Source organism: Gracilinanus agilis, chromosome 2 (assembly GCF_016433145.1).
Source record: "Gracilinanus agilis isolate LMUSP501 chromosome 2, AgileGrace, whole genome shotgun sequence".
Lineage (NCBI taxonomy): Eukaryota > Metazoa > Chordata > Mammalia > Didelphimorphia > Didelphidae > Gracilinanus > Gracilinanus agilis.
The window spans coordinates 448,696,128-448,714,206 of NC_058131.1; positions in this window are offsets into that span (position 1 = coordinate 448,696,128).

Below are 18,079 nucleotides of genomic sequence, written 5' to 3' on the forward strand. Positions count from 1 at the left end.
ATAAAAGGAATTTGGTAGGACTCCTTCTTTGCTTATCATATCAAATAATTTGTATAGTATTGGGATTAGTTGCTCTTTGAATGTCTGATAGAATTCACTTGTGAATCCATCAGGCCCTGGCGATTTTTTCTTACGGAGTTCTTTGATGGCTTGTTCAATTTCTATTTCTGATATAGGATTATTTAGGTATTCTATTTCTTCTGCTGTTAATCTAGGCAATTTATATTTTTGTAAATATTTATCCATATCTCCTAAATTGTTATATTTGTTGCCATTTAATTGGACAAAATAGTTTTTAATGATTGCCTTAATTTCCCCTTCATTAGAGGTGAGGTCTCCCTTTTCATCTTTAATATTGTCAATTTGGTTTTCTTCTTTCCTATTTTTTTATTAGATTGACCAGTACTTTGTCTATTTTATGTGTTTTTTTCAAAATACCAGCTTCTAGAAGATGGAGGCAGAATAAGGAGCAGCTGCTCGATCTCTCCTAACTGAAGCATACAGGACTCCTCAAGGGGACATAAAAACGAATCCAGACTAATGAAGGAACACCACAACAGGGTGCAGCATTGAAGGTACGCAGAATCGGGGCATTTCCATGCTATAAAGGGGTGAAACAGCTCTCACTAAAACGCGAGAGGAAGAAGCCCATCCACCCACACACACACACACCACACACAGTGACAAGGCCAACATAGAAGAGTGAAAACAGGATTGGGGCAGCCAGTAAATCACTAGCAGCCCTAGGGCTTGTACCTGAGAGCTGCAAGATGTGGGACCCCAAGTGGCTGGGGGGCTTGCACGGACTTTCCCGAGCTTCTACGCAGGTGAAAACATTACCCTAGGCGGGGACAAAGATCTCTAACACAGGGACTTTCCTGAAAGTCTGTGAGGGTGAAGGCATTGCCCTAGGCGCATACAAAGATATTGAATGCAGAGACTTTCCCAAGACTAGGTATGGACAAAGATATCGAACACAGGGACTTTCCTGAGCCTCTACATGGGTGAAGGCATTGCCCTAGGCATGGACAAGGATCTCGAGCTCAGGCTAGGACCTCGAGTGGGGACCCTGTGAAGACGGGAGCGCGGCTGTGGAAGCAGCCCCTGAGACTGCTGAAGGAGCCTCAGGCAGAGGGGCAGACCAGGGACGACCAGGAGGCTCAACCCCAAGAACAAGGAGACCTGAGCCCTCGGGAGCCTAGAAAGCACAGACAGACCCTGAGTGTGAAGACAAAGCTGAGAAGGGGCAGGGCTAACAATGGCAAGCCAAGAACCCCAGAAGAGAAAGATTATCAAGAAGAACTCTGGAACACTCGACAACTTTTACACAGAGAAAATCCAGACAACAGAGGAGGACAAACAAGTAATCATATCCAAACCTTCCCAAAACAATGAAAACTGGTCACAAACTATCGAAGAGTTCAAAACTGAGATGTCGAGGAAGATGGAAGAGAACTGGCAAGAAAATAACAGTTTAAAAGGCAGAATTTTGCAATTGGAAAGTGAGGCTCAGAAATCAAATGAACTGATAAGCAAATTGAAGACCAAAAATGACCTGATTGAAAAGGAAAACCAAAAGATTATAACCAAAAACCAGTCCCTAAAAGCTAGAATTGAGCAATTAGAAGCCAATGATATCTCAAGGCAATAAGAACAAATAAAACAATGTCAAAAGACTGATAAAATAGAAGGAAACATGAAATATCTCAATGAGAAAGTGACAGACCAAGAAAACCTGTCTAGAAGAGACAATTTGAGAATCATTGGTCTTCCAGAAAAAGCAGAAATTAATAGAAACTTGGACTCCATGCTTAATGAAATTATTCAGCAAAATTGCCCTGAAGTTCTACAACAAGAGGGCAATATAGACATTGAAAGGATCACCCTCTGCACTGGACCCAGAAAAGTCAACACCTAGGAATATAATAGCCAAATTCAAGAGCTTTCAAGTAAAAGAAAAAATCTTACAAGAAGCCAGAAAGAGACAATTCAAATATCAAGGAGCACCAATCAGGATCACACAGAATCTGGCAGCCTCCATGCTAAAAGACTGCAAGGCTTGGAATACGATATTAAAAAAGGCAAGAGAGCTGGGCCTTCAGCCACGGATCAACTACCCATCGAAACTGACTAACTGACTACATACTTCCAGGGGAAAGTATGGACATTCAACAAAATTGAAGATTTCCAAGTATTTGCACAAAAGAGACCAGGACTAAATGGAAAGTTTGATATCCAACCACAAAAATCAAGAGAAACATGAAAAGGTAAATAAGAAACAGAGGGGAAAGAAAGAAAACCCATAATTTTTTAAATTTGACTCTTTAAGGGCTTCAATAAAATCTAATTATCTGTATTCCTATGTGGAGAAATGCTACATATAATTCTCTGTAGTGAACTCTATTCACTATTATAATATTCACTATTATAGCAATCAGAAGAATAATTCATAGAAAGATGACAGAATACTAAATGGTCTAAGATGACATGGGGGTTGGGAAAGAGTGGGGGGAATAGTAGGGTATACCAAGAGAAATTTGAGTGAATAAGAAAAATAGGATATTCTAATACACACAAAGAGGGCATGGGAAGGGGAGAGGATAAATACTATTATAAGAAGGAGAGGAAGAGAGCATTAAGAGGTAATATTTAAACTTTACTCTCAGTGTAATCAATCCGGAGAAGAAAGAGTAGCTACATTATCCATTGGGATAAAAAACTCTATCTAACTCTACTGAGAAAGTCAGAAGAGATAAACCAAAGGGAGCAGGGGAGTGGGGAGGTCAAAAAAAGGAGGGGAGAAGAAGGGGGATGGAATTCATTAGGCCTTTAAAAATAAAAAGAGGGGAATAACAAGGGAGGGGGTAGAAAGGGAAGTTAATCAAGGGAGGAGATAAGGGATATTGGCTCAAAGCAAACCACTGGTTTAAAAGAAAATATTGGAAGAAGAAGGAGTGAGTCCAGGGGAGGATACAAAAATGTCAGTGAATGCACAACTGATAATTGTAACTCTGAATGTGAATGGGATGAATTTGCTCATAAAACGGAAGCAAATAGCAGAGTGGATCAGAAACCAAAATCCTACCATATATTGTCTACAAGAAACACATGAGGTGGGTAGACACACACAAGTTTAAAGTTAAGGACTTGAGCAAAATCTTTTGGGCATCAAATGAGAAAAAGAAGGCAGGAGTGGCTATTATGATTTCTGACAAAGCCAAAGTAAAAATAGATATGATTAAAAAAGACAGGGAAGATCATTACATCCTGATTAAAGGCAGTATAAACAATGAGGAAATAACACTGCTCAATATATATGCACTAAGTGGTAAAGCATCCAAATTCATAAAGGAGAAACTGGCAGAGCTCAAGAAGAAAATAGATAGTAAAACCACAATAGTGGGAGATCTAAATATTCCTCTTTCAGATCTAGATAAATCAAACCAAAAAATAAATAAGAAAGAGGTAAGAGAGGTGAACGAAGTCCTAGAAAAATTAGATTTAATTGATATGTGGAGAAAAATAAATAGGGACAAAAAGGAATACATCTTCTTTTCAGCTGCACATGGTGCATTCACAAATATTGACCATGTTATAGGGCATAGAATCATTGCAAACAAATGCAAAAGAGCAGATATAATAAATGTAACGTTCTCAGATCATAATGCAATAAAAATAATAATTAGTAAGTGCCATCGCTCAGGGAAATCTGTGCGCATTCTTTAGCCACTTGGGGTCCTAAGTCTTGCTGCTCTCAGGAACAAGCACTGGAGCTGCCAGTGACTTACTGGGTGCCCCAATCCTGCTTTCACTCTTGTGCGTTGGCTTCTGGGTTGTACGTGGTTTGGGGGGTGGGGGAGGGGCTTCTTCCTCTCGCGTTTTAGTGAGAGCTGTTTCACCCCTTTATAGGATGGAAGTGCCCTGATTCCATGTATATTCAATGCTGCACCCTGTTGTGGGGTCCCTTTGTTTGTCTGGATTCATTTTTATGTCCCCTTGAGGAGTCCTGTATGCTTTGGTTAGGAGAGATCGAGCTGCTGCTCCTTACTCTGCTGCCATCTTAACTGGAAGTCCTAATTAACTCTTAATAATTACATGGGCAGGTAACTTCTGAGCTTCAGCTTCTCATCTGTAAAATGGTAATAAAAAACTTCTACTTTTTAAAAAATTTAAATAAGTTCATTATGAGGAAAGTGTTTTCACAATCTGTAATGTATCACAAAAGTGCCAACTATTATTTCAAGATTTTTTTTTAATCATGGATTTTATCCTTAATTTAAACTTCTTTTTTTTTTTTAATTTACAACTTCTCAAAAGTATTTATCCCATGTTGGGCAGAGCGATGTTCAAGGAATGCTAAGCCTGAGAAAGAGAATTAGCTCCCTCTTTTGGAAAAAGAGAATAGTTGCAAAAAAGAAAAAAATTGTAAGCCTAAAGAGGCTGAAAAGTCGCTTTGTCCCTCTCCCTACTTTAAAGAAATATTACTCTGGAACCATTCCAATTTTCTTTTAAACTGTCCAAAAGAAGAAATTCTGATATTCGGTGGTAATATTACTTAGCATCTCACAATGTTAGAGTCAGAAAAGTTTATCTAATGACCCATTTTCCATTTGTTGTTCTTGTCTTGATGTCAAAATAAACAGAGGCCTGTGTAGCTCTTCTCTTGATATTCTCTCTGAAAATATTTTTCTTAATACTTCCATATTTTCTGCTTCTTTAAAATTATCCCAAATGCTTTAATTTTATTCCTGTAATACCTTGAATCTCATCATTTTTAGTAATTATAATTCTATTCACCTTTGTGAACTTAGGCAAATAACTGAACTTCTCTAGACTTCAATTTCCTCATTTATAAAATAAGGGGTATGCTCTAAATCAATTACCCTCAATATTTTTTATTCTGAGAATTCCTTTCAACAATAACAACAATAACTGTGTTGTAAGCCTCCAGAGCAATTTAATATGCTTCTTATAACATTATTTAGATAAAATCATTAAAGTTCTCATAACAACTACAGCAATGGCTTTTGACCATAAAGGTTCCAAATTAAAATTGACATATAATTATAAGTATAATTATATAAAATAATTATAAGTGTTATATATGAAACACTATGAGAATTTTAAAAGTTTTCAAGATCTCATATGTAATACGAGGATAAAGCAGGTAAAGTTGTAATAGGGGATTAAGGTAGATAGGTGATAATAAGGGACTAAAGGCTGGAGGTAATAAGGGACTAAAGCAGGTTGAGTGATAAGGTATAGGGGACAAAACAAGTGGATGGGGTTTGTAGATCCCTAAGTCAGTAGGTAGGAAAGGAGGGTGCAGTAGCGGAGGTAGTAAATTGAGGTGATAGGAGGTGTAAGGGAATGACTGAGTTTGGGAAATATAATATGTTGAAGCACAAATAGCTGCAAAGGGAGAGGATGAAGTAGTTGGGCAGGCAAATGGAGCAGGGAGACACAGATTGGGTACACAGGTTTGAGACAGAGACACCGAAGGGAAACAGACTGAGCCCACCAGGTAGGAAAGGCACTCTACAGACAAAAGTTAGGGCCAGCCAGAAATGGCTTGAAACTGACTAGAGGTCTTTCTAGTCAGTTTCTCAGGTTCACAAAGGAAGAGTCCAGAGGAAGTATAAAGATCACCACTTCCTCCAAGATGGACTCCTCCTACTCCCTCAGGTCCCAGAGAGAAAACTATTCTTTCTCCCCTTCTCCCTCTTTTATCAAACAACCAATGATTTAGCCAAAGGTTTGATTAAGTGACAACAGGGTTTATTGAGTTTCAGGGTTGATTGTAAAGGACAGAGGGATACAAGATATCTCTAACAACTACCTAGGGAGAAGCTTCAGGTGGGGGAGGGACACAAGAATGTGAGACTGAGAAAGGATCTGCCTAACTCAGTCCCTGGAGGTTTTGTTGCCTTTAAGGTTAGGAAAGTTGCGTACAATGATTCAGGAGATAATTTGTATCAAGGGTAAGCCCTACTTGACTACAGGGAGACTAAGTCTACAAAGTTTGATTTCTACCACCCAGATCCACCCTTCTTCCAAAAACCCACAGGAAATTAGGGAAATGATGATTGGGATAGGGAAGGTCAGATCCAGAGGAATTAGCTAAGCTACAAATGTCAAGAGAAAAGCTGCAGAATCAAGGCCAGGTTTTCAGCCCAAAGAACAAGCTCAAGTGACCCTCCTGCTCTGACCAAGACTCCAGGATCAGCTGCCTCTAGTCAGGGTTCTAAACTCTTTTCAACTGTCAGAAATTCTGTAGTAAGGCTTTGCAGGGTTGATTTGCACCTTTTGCACCACACATATGGTTATTAATTTTTACAAGATTTAATATTACATTTTTAATTTTTTAAATTTCATTTACTATAAATAACATTTTATTAACAATGTTGCAATTTGGAAAATATCAGCATGATATACTAACCACATATAAACAATTTAAATAGTTAACTTTTAATTTGAACAAAGGTTTGAAATATTTGGTTTAACACAAACATAATCTTAAAGTTAGTTCTGCAATTATTTTGTTCCTGTATTTTGATTTAAACAAAGAACAAATTGAAAATGCTTACTCACACAAATGAGGCAGAAAATAGTAAAACTTTACAAGTTCTCTTTGCTGTGAGATGGAAACTTTTTTTTTATTTTTATGAAATTAATGAAGTGCTAGTTAGGATAGAACATCAATTTCACATATTTCTCTTTTAAAAAACAATGCTTAAAAATAAATTGATTCTTGTAAGGAACAAATATCTTTGGGCTTGACTTTCTTCTCTTCTATTATTAACATTCTGGCTACACTCTCACAGAAACACTACTGGACAAATGTCCATTATTGCCAACCAATTCATTTTAAAATCTACTAGATAGAGGAAAAGTAAATTAAAGAGAGGCTAAATTTAATTTGTGAAACTATCTTAAAACTCAATGAGAAAAAAAAAGTTTGTTTCTGTAAAAATGTTTGGCATGCCTTGTGATAGCTTGTGATACAAGATAGTTTGTAATATGTATGCCCAACAGTCATGGTTTTCTTTTTTTTAATTTTAATATTTTATTTTTTAGAAAAATTTTCCATGGTTATATGATTCATATTTTTACTTTCCCCTTCACCACCCTTCACACCCCATAGCCAACATGCATTTCCACTGGTTTTAACATGTGTCATCAATCAATACTTATTTCCATATTATTGATAGTTGAATTGATGTGGTCGTTTCAAGTCTACATCCCCAATCATGTCCGCATCAACCCATCTGTTCAAGCGGTTGTTTTTCTTCTGTGTTTCCACTCCTGCAGTTCTTCCTCTGTGGGTAGCATTCTTTTCCATAGATCCCTCAGAATTGTCCTGGGTCATTGCATTGCTGCTAGTACAAAAGTCCATTATATTCTATTTTACCACAGTGTATCAGTCTCTGTGTATAATGTTCTTCTGGCTCTGCTCCTTTCATTCTGCATCAATTCCTGGAGGTCTTTCCAGTTTACATGGAATTTCTCCAGTTTATTATTCCTTTGAGCACAGTAGTATTCCATCACCAGAGTATACCACAATTTGTTCAACCATTCCCCAAATGAAGGGAATACACTCATTTTCCAGTTTTTTGCCACCACAAAAAGTGTGGCTATAAATATTTTTGTACAAGTCTTTCTATCTATGATATTTTGGGGGTACAAACCCAGCAATGCTATGGCTGGATAGAAGGGCAGGCATTCTTTAATTGCTTTTTGGTCATAGTTCCAAATTGTCACCCAGAATGGTTGAATCAGTTCACAACTCCAACAGCAATGCAATAATGTCCCAATTTTGCCACATCCCCTCCAGCAATTCATTACTCTCCCCTTCTTTCATTTTAGCCAATCTGCTAGGTGTGAGATGGTACCTCACAGTTGTTTTGATTTGCATTTCTCTAATTATTAGAGATTTAGAACACTTTCTCATGTACTTGTTGATAGTTTCAATTTCTTTATCTGAAAATTGCCTATTCATGTCCCTTGCCCATTTCTCAATTGAGGAATGGCTTGATTTTTTATACAATTGATTTAACTCCTTGTATATTTGAGTAATTAGACCTCTGTCAGAGTTTTTTGTTATAAAGATTTTTTCCCAGCTTGTTGTTTCCATTCTGATTTTAGTTGCATTGTTTTTGTTTGTACAAAACCTTTTTAATTTAATATAATCAAAATTATTTATTTTACATTTTGTAATTTTTTCTAACTCTTGCTTGGTTTTAAAATTTTCCCTTTCCCATAGATCTGACAAGTATCCTATTCTGTATTCACTTAATTTACTTATAGTTTCCTTCTTTATATTCAAGTCATTCACCCATTCTGAATTTATTTTGGTGTAGGGTGTAAGATGTTGATCTAAACCTAATCTCTTCCATATTATTTTCTAATTTTCCCAATAGTTTTTGTCAAATAGTGGATTTTTGTCCCAAAAGTTGGGCTCTTTGGGTTTATCATACACTGTCTTGCAGACGTCACTTACCCCAAGTCTATTCCACTGATCTTCCCTTCTGTCTCTTAAATCATGGTTTTTAAAGAGCCTGACTGCACTTTAAGAATTCAAATGTTCATAACATCCTGATCATGTTATTACACAGCTAATAAGGTATGATTGTAGAATAACAGAGAAGGATGACAGAGTTACTACATTGTAATATATAGAAAGCAGAAAGTATATGCATGTATCAAGCCATACATTGGATATTTGTTTGCACTCAAAATGTCTCCAAATGATGGTTTGGAGCAATTTGATGACAAGTTGAGAAATTTAAAGAATACATTGCTTAGTCAGGAGAGGTTAGAGTTTGACATAATCATTACATACAAACCAAAATCATGACCTTTGAGTTGCTGCAGAAACAAACCTATAATGCTTTTAAACATACAAATACTTGTCACAAAGGAAAATATATTTGAATCACAGGAAAATTGTTTTCTCTTTAAGGTATCATTAAAGATTTTTAGAGTGAACTCTTTGAAACTAGACACAAATTCATAAGGGCCCCACAAACTGGTAAATAGGAACTTCTGGTCTAGTTATCTTCCAAGGTCCCTTCTAGTTTTAAATGTATGTTGCTAAAATTCTATGATCCTACAAGGATAGCACAATCACAGGAATTATGAAATGTTTTCTTGCATATATAATAAACTGTTAAAGGATTTTTCCCCCTTTTTAGCATTGTATTACTTCTTGAGTTAGACCTGAAGAACACCTAAGTGCTGGATTCAGCAAGAATGTGTAAGGGTGAAATAGGGGTTTTATGGGTTCAATATATTAAAAGATGGTCTCCAGAGGATTGAACTATTATCAATCCTCAATTAAGAATAATCTCAAGTCAAATTTGACTTTTATGGAAGTTTATTTACAATTAGGAAGGTTGAAGGTAGGGAAATTAAGAGAGGGAAACTCTGGCCCGGACCAGAGGCTCAGACCAGGTAAGAATTTAGAGACCCAGCACAGGGGCACAGAGGTTAATTAAACAAGGCTTCTAGCCACAAGGCCTTTTACAATTAGAGAGGCAGAAGAGGCCTCCCTGAGGGTAGAGCCTCCAGAAATGCCAAGGGAAGAGAAAGGGAGTCAGTCTAACTTACCCACATGATAATTCAAAGGGAAGCAGTCAGAGGTCCCACCAAAGTCTCAGCATTCCAACACTCCTCCATTAGGAGTCCTCATGGAGGTCCTCACCAGATGCTGTCTTCCACAGAAGACCTTCACTGACTGAGGACCTTCTCCTTTTAAAACTTTCCTGGATCATTGTATTGCTGCTAGTAGAAGAGTCCATTACATTCGATTGTGTCACAGTGTGTGTCCATCTCTGTTCATAATGTTCTTCTGGTTCTTCTCCTTTCACTCTGCATTAATTCCTGGAGGTCATTCCAGTTCACATGGAATTCCTCCAGTTCATTATTCCTTTGAGCACAATAGTATTCCATCACCATCATTTACCAAAATTTGTTCAACCATTCCCCAATTGAGGGATACTTACTCCCTCATTTTCTAATTTTTAGGACCACAAAGAGCATGGCTATGAATATTTTTATACAAACATTTTTTTCATTATTATCTCTTTGGGGTAAAAACCTAGTAGTGGTATTGCTGGATCAAAGGGTAGGCATTCTTTTAAAGCCCTTTAGGTATAATTCCAAATTGCCTTCCAGAATGGTTGGATCAATCCACAACTCCACTGGCAATATATTAGTGTCCCAATTTTGCCACATCCCCTCCAACATTTATTATTTTCCTTTGCTTCCATATTGGCCAATTTACTAAGTGTAAGGTGGTACCTCAGAGTTGTTTTGATTTGCATTTCTCTAATCAGGAGGGATTTAGAATACTTATTCATGTGACTATTGATAGTTTTGATTTCTCCATCTGAAAACTGCCTATTCCTATCCCTTGACTCATTGTCAATTGGGGAATGGTTTGATTTTTTGTAAATTTGACTTATTTCCTTATATATTTGGGAAATCAAACCTTTGTCAGAGAATTTTGTTATAAAAAATTTCCCCTAATTTATTGCTTCCCTTCTAATTTTGGTTGCATTGGTTTTGTTTTGCACAAAAAAAAACTTTTTAATTGAATGTAATTGAAATAATTCATTTTACATTTTGTAATGTTCTCTTGCTTGGTCTTAAATTCCTTTCTTTTCCATAGATCTGACAGGTGTACTATTCTATGTTCACCTAATTAATTTATAATTTCACTCTTTATATTTAAGTCATTCACCCGTTTTGACTTTATCTTGGTATAGGGTATAAGATGTTGATCTGAACATTATTTTTCCCATACTGTTTCCCAATTTTCCTAGCAGTGTTTGTCAAATACTGAGTACTTGTCCCATACCTGGGATCTTTAGGTTTACTGAACAGAAAAGATCAAGACAATCAAGAGAAATAATGGAAAAAATGTGAAGGATGGAGGTACCAGATCTTAAACCATACTATAAAGAGGTGATCATCAAAACAATACGGCACTGTCTAAGAGATAAAAGGGGACATCAATGGAATTGACTTCGGGTAAATGACTTCACCAAGAGTGTTCTCTCTCTCTTTTCTATTCTCCCAGCATAGCCCTCTTTTCCACCACTACATTCTTTTTTATTTTGGAGATCATCCCAACATAAATGACCCAAACCCTTCTATCTATGCAGACTCATTCTAACTGACCTAATCATGATAAAGTTCTTAGGAGTTACATGTATTATCTTCCCATATAGGAACATAAACCACTAAATTCCACTGATTCCCTTATAATTACTCTTTCATGTTTACCTTTTTATGTTTCTCTTAATCCTTCTGTTTGAATTTCAAATTTTCTAATCAGCTCTGGTATTCTCATCTGGAATGCTTTAAAGTCCTCTATTTCATTAAATATAAATTTTCACCCTTAAGTTTTCAGTTTTGCTGGGCAAATTATTCTTGGTCATATAAAAAAGAGTCTGGGAGACCCTTTTAAGTAAATATCCAACTTTATTGTGAGCAAAGAAATCACAGGGCCAGAGGTCTTCAAGTTTCTCTCCCAGCTCAAAACTTGAGATATGAAGTCACAAAATACACATATTTTATAGTTTCATATCTCTCCCCAATATCCTTTCTTTTCTAGAAAACTCAAACCCCAACAAGAGAGCTCCAAGACCTTGTCCCTGAGATCTGTTCTCTGAGACCTTAGAATTATGTTCATGTCCCTATATAAATTGGTTTGATATAAGTAATTATAAAATGTGTACACACACTTAAGATTAACACAGTAACTTACTTATGATTAATATGGTAACAATCACTCTTAAAATTACTGTAACAATATACAAATTTGAAGTTATAATTCTGATATTGCCCTGGAACTATATTCTTAATCTGGTTACATACACAGGCTCTTGTCTGGAATTATATTCTTACTACATATCCCACAGTTACAAGGTATCAAACTAATACAAATTAGGGGCAGCTTAATTAAATTTCCTTATTACAATTGTAATCCTAGCTCTGTTGCCCTCCAGAATATCATATTCCAAGCCTTCTACTCATTTAATGTGAAAGCTGCTAAACATGACGTGATCCTGACTGCAGCTCCATGATATTTGAGTTGTTTTTTTGTTTGTTTTTGTTTTTGTTTTGTTTTGCTTTTTTGGCTTCTTGCAATATTTTCTCCTTTACCTGGGATGTCTAGAATTTGGCTATTATATTTGTGGTAGTTTTCATTTTGGGTTTTCTTTCAGGAGTTGGTGAATTAAATTTGTTTTTGTTTTACATTCTGGATCTAAGATTGGAGCAGTTTTCTATGATAATTTCTTGAAATATGATATTTAGTTCTTTTTTTGATCATGGCTTTCAGGTGGTTCAATCTTTTCAATCTATTTCTCAAGGCAATTTTTTTTCCAATGAGATATTTCATACTTTCTTCTTTTTTCATTTTTTGACTTTGTTTTATTGTTTCTTGAAGTCTCATGAAATCATTAATTTCCATTTGCCCATCTCTAAGTCTTTAGAAATTATTTTCTTCAATAAATGCTTGTACCTCCTTTTCCATTGGGCCTATTCTAATTTTAAAGAAGTTCTTTACTTCAATGATTTTTTATTTCTCTGCTACCATTAGACTAATTTTATTTTTTTGAGGTCATATTTTCTCCAGCATTTTTTGTGGCCCTTTTACAGCACTGTGAATTCTCTTTTTATGATTTTCTTTCATCATTCTCTTTTCTTATCCAAATTTTTCCTCTATAAATTTCTCTTTCTTTAACTCTTCTAGGAATTCTAGTTAGCGCTGAGTTTGCTTAGCATTTTAATTTGAGGCTTTTCTTATAGTTGTTTTCTCATTTTTGTCTTCTAAATTTGTGTCTTTGTCTTATTTGCTTCTCTAGTAGCTTTCTATAGTCAACTTATTTTTGTTGTTGTCGTTTGTTTGTTACCTCATTGTCCCAGCTTATTTTTTGACTATGAACTTTATATTAATATTGGACACTGCTCACTTGGAGGTGAGCAGGTATCATACCAACCTTCAGCAGTGCTTCTGTTTTTAGAGCTAGTTTTGGGGGTGTGCAAATTTGTGGTGTTTATAAAATGATGTTTTTTGGGGAGAGATGTGATCACTGGAGGAAAGGTTTAGAGAAGCCTTACATAGAGAATCCAACATGTAAATCTCCTGCAGAGCTCTCTCTTGACTTTTCATTTCCTTGTTAGCCATGAGATCAGATTCTTCTGTATCTGGCAGTCAGGAGAGAAGAAACATTTTGCATATACTTTCTGTTTCCTCTCTTTTCTTATTGAGTTTAGTGTAGTATGAAATAAAAGTCCCTGAGCTTATTTGTGGGCAACAGGCTATTCTTTTCATGGAACAGTTAGCACTCTTTTTCTCTCTACCATCCAGTATCTAGAAGGCCTCAAGAGTATAGAACTTCAGCAGATTTAAGGTCATCCAGGCTAGGCATCACTGTTGCACTGAGCATGATACCTTAAAGCCTAGTAGGCAAGGGGGCAACTGGGTATCTCAGTGGATTGAGAGCCAGGCCTAGAGACGGGAGGTCCTAGGTTCAAATTTGGCCTCAGACACTTCCCAGCTGTGTGACCCTGGGCAAGTCACTTGACCCCCATTGCCTACCCTTATCACACTTCTGCCTTGGAGTCAATACACAGTATTGACTCCAAGACAGAAGGTAAGGGTTAAAAAAAAAAAGCCTAGTAGGCACTACCATAGTTAAGGGAAAACAATTGTACATGTCAGCAGCTTGGGGGGGGGGAAATATTGCTGAATTTTTTCTTCAAGATATTTAGTGAATTTTTTGGCCTTATTTAGCACTCTTGTACATCATCATATTGTAATGTAATAAATGTAATAAAATGTAAATAATGTAATAAAAATGTAATAAATGTAATAAAAAATACATATTTGTAATAGATGGGTCCCAAAGGAGAATGGGAAATCCCTTCTTTGAAATTGTTTTAAAAATAGTTGTTACTATTACTATAACTGGCCTTTAGAGAGATAAAAATAAAGAGAAAGGAAAGTAAAAATGAATTTAATGCTTATAATTTTTGTTACAGTTCTACAACTAGAGTTCTGATCCAGAAGCCAGGAAGTATCTCTAGGGAGTAATAAATACAAGTGGTTGGATATCATGTTCTTGCCCACTTTCAAAGCCTTTTCTTTTAACATTGCAATCCCTCCCTAATATATAATTTCAAATTAGCCCCTTCCCTGAAACAAAGAACTCCAATTAATTTTTTAAAATTTTTAAAAGTTTAATTAATTAATTTTGAATATTTTTCCATGGTTACATGATTCATGTTCTTTCCCTCCCCTCTTCCCACCCTCCTCTCATAGCCAATGAGAAATTCCACTGGGTTTTATATGTGTCACTGATCAAGACCTGTTTCCATATGATTAATATTTGCATTAGGGTGATCACTTAGAGTCTACATCCCCAATCATACCCTCATCAAACCATTGGATCAAGTAGTTGTTTTTCTTCTGTGTTTCTACTCCCACAGTTCTTTCTCTAGATGTGTATAGTGTTCTGGTCCTTCAGAATTGTCCTGGATCATTGCATTGCTTCTAATAGAGGAGTCCATTACATTTGATTGATTGTGTCACAGTGTATCCATCTATGTGTATAATGTTCTCCTGGTTCTGCTCTTCTCACTCTGCATTAATACCTGGAGGTCATTTCAGTTCACATGGAATTCCTCCAGTTCATTATTACTTTGAACACAGTACTATTCCATCAGCAACAGATACCACAATTTATGGTACGGTTGGATCAAAAGGCAGACAATCTCTTAAAGCCCTTTAAGCATAGTTCCAAATTGCTATCCAGAATGGTTGGATCAATTCAAAATTCCACCAGCATTGCATTAATGTCCCAATTTTGCCACATCCCCTCCAACATTTATTACTTTCCTTTGCGGTCATATTGGCCAATCTGTTAGGTGTGAAGTGGTACCTCAGAGTTGTTTTGATTTGCATATCTCTAATTATAAGAGATTTAGAACACTTTCTCATGTGTTTATTGATACTTTTGATTTCTTTATCTGAAAATTGCCTATTCATGTCTCTTGCCCATTTATCAATTGGGGAATGGCTTGATATTTTGTACAATTGATTTAGCTCCTTATATATTTGACTAATTAGACCTTTGTCAGAGATTTTTGTTATAAAGATTTTTTCCCATTTGTTGCTTCCCTTCTAATTTTGCTTGCATTGGTTTTGTTTGTACAAAACCTTTTTAATTTAATGTAGTCAAAATTATTCACTTTACATTTTGTAATATTCTCTATCTCTGACTTGGTCTTAAATTTTTTCCTTTCCCATAGACATGACAGGTATATTATTCTATGTCCACCTAATTTACTTATAGTTTTCTTCTTTATATTTAAGTGATTCACCCATTCTGAATTTACCTTGATGTAGGGCGGTGATGGCAAACCTATGACAAGTGTGTCAGCACTGACACATGTAGCCATTTTTGATCACCCACGGCCAAATAAGGCCACATACAGAGAAGTATGAGGCTGCATGTCAAGGATGAAACATTTGCTATAGTGTAGTGTAGACACTCTGTACTATAGATAACAATTCTACATATATTGATTTATCTATTTTGGTTTATTAAATACAGTTATATATTATAATTATCAATTTTTGTTATTTAAACTATAAATTTTGTGAAATTATGTTTTTTTTTTCAAATTGATACAGCACCCAAGTTATGCTGTTTTTTGGTGAATTTTGACACACCAAGCTCAAAAGGTTGCCCATCACTGGTGTAGAGTGTGAGATGTTGATCTAAACCTAATCTCCCTCGTACTGTTTTCCATTTTCCTAGCAGTTTTTGTCAAATAATGGGTTTTTGTCCCAAAAGCTTGGATACACTGTCTTGCTGAGGATGTTAACCCCAAGTCTACTCCACTGATCATCTCTTCTTTCTCTTAGCCAGTACCATATTGTTTTGATGACCACTACTTTATAGTACAGTTTAAGACCTGGTACTGCTAGGCCCCCATCCTTCACATTTTTTTCATTATTTCCTTTGATATTCTTGATCTTTTGGTCTTCCAAATGAACTTTATTATACTTTTTTCTAATTTAGTAAAAAAGTTTCTTGGTAGTTTGATAGGCATGGCACTGAATAAGTTGAATTAATTTGAGTAGGATTGTTATTTTATTATGTTAGCTTATCCTGCCCATGAGCGATTAATGGTTTTCTAATTGTTTAGATCTAGTTTTAATTGTGTGGAAAGGATTTTGCAGTTGTGTTCATATAGTTCCTGCGTTTGTTTTGGCAAATAGATTCCTAAATATTTTGGGAGATGGGAGGTCATGAGTGGGAGGGTAGGCCTGTACCTGCAACCCAACTTGCCTTACTGAGAGAGATAGAGAGCAATTTCCATAATTGTCAATAGAGCTGAGAAAGGACAGTTCTACTGTCATTCAAGATCATCAATAGCCTTCCCTAATCTTTGGCTTGGCTCTGGCCAAGTCAGGCCAGAGTTAGTGTGAGGGTGAAGAACCTCCAGTCTCTACCTGATCTAGCAATCTCCATAGCTTGATCATAACTAGATTATTAGCAAATAAGTTTCCCAAATCCAACATCCTTATCTTTGTTCCTAACCCCATCTAATTAAACTTAAATATAGTGTTTTATTATCAAGTACCTTTCCTGGGTGGTCAATATATCTAAGCCCACGGGAAAGGGAGTCAATCACACAGTCAGATCTTCACTGTTATTCATATAGCAATTTAATAGCCCTTATCAATATCTATTCCAACCCCAGGTTGAGGAACTTCTTAGTGGTTCCCTGTTTGGGCAACTGTTAAAAGGGGATAGCTGATAGGCTCAGTTCAATAAGCCTGTCAAGAGAGGAGAGATGTGGCCTTTCTGTCAGCAGCATCTGCACAGAGGCCTGTGGGTGAGAGTGCTCTCTCTCTCCCACCAAACCAACCAACCTTTCAAAAGCCTCTATTATCTATCCATTTTTTATAACAAAGGATGGAGTTTTTTCATCATTTTGAAAATGATTTTAACATTGATCTAAATTCTGGTTTTTCATCATACTATTCATTATTTTAATTGTATATATTGTTCAACCAGTTCTAATTCTTTAATATTGTGAGTCAACTCAGCTTTTGGAATAGGAACTCACTATTTGACAAAAACTGCTGGGGAAATTAGAAAATAGTATAGAAAATAGGTTTAGATCAACATCTTATACCCCATACCAAGATAAATTCAAAATGGGTAAATGATCTAAATATAAAGAGGGAAATCATAAATAAATTAGTTCAGCTTAGAATAGTATACCTGTCAGATCTAGGGGAAAGGAAAGAATTTAAGAAATAGAGAACATTACAAATTATAAAATGAATGATTTTGATGTTATTAAATTTAAAAGTTTTTGTACAAACAAAACCAATGCAACCCAAATTAGAAGGGAAGCAACAAACTGGAAGAACATTTTAATAACAAAACTCTCCAACAAAGGTTTAATTTCCCAAATATATAAGGAACTAAGTCAAACATACAAGAAATCAAGCCATTCCCCAACTGACAAATGGTCAAAGATATAAATGGGCAATTTTCAAATGAAGAAATCAAAACTATCAATAATTACATGAAAAAGGGTTCTAAATTCTTCTTGGTTAGAGAAATGCAAATCAAAACAACTCTGAGGTACCACCTTATACCTAGCAGATTGGCTAACATAAAAATAAAATAAAATAATAAATGTCAATGGGAATGTGGCAAATTTTGGATACTAATACACTTGCTGGTGGAGTTGTGAATTGATCCAACTATTTTGGAAAGTGATTTGGAATTATGCCCAAAGGGCTTTTAAAGAATGCATAGCCTTTGATCCAATAATACCACTTCTGAGTTTGTACCCCAAAGAGAGAATAATGAGAAATAATTTTTTATTCATAGCTTCATTCTTTGTGGTGTCAAAAAAATTGGAAAAAAAAGGAGTATCCCTCAATTGAGGAATGGCTGAACAAATTGTGGTATATGATGGTGATGGAATACAATTGTGCAATAAGGAATGGCAAACTGCTTGATTTCTATACAAGCTG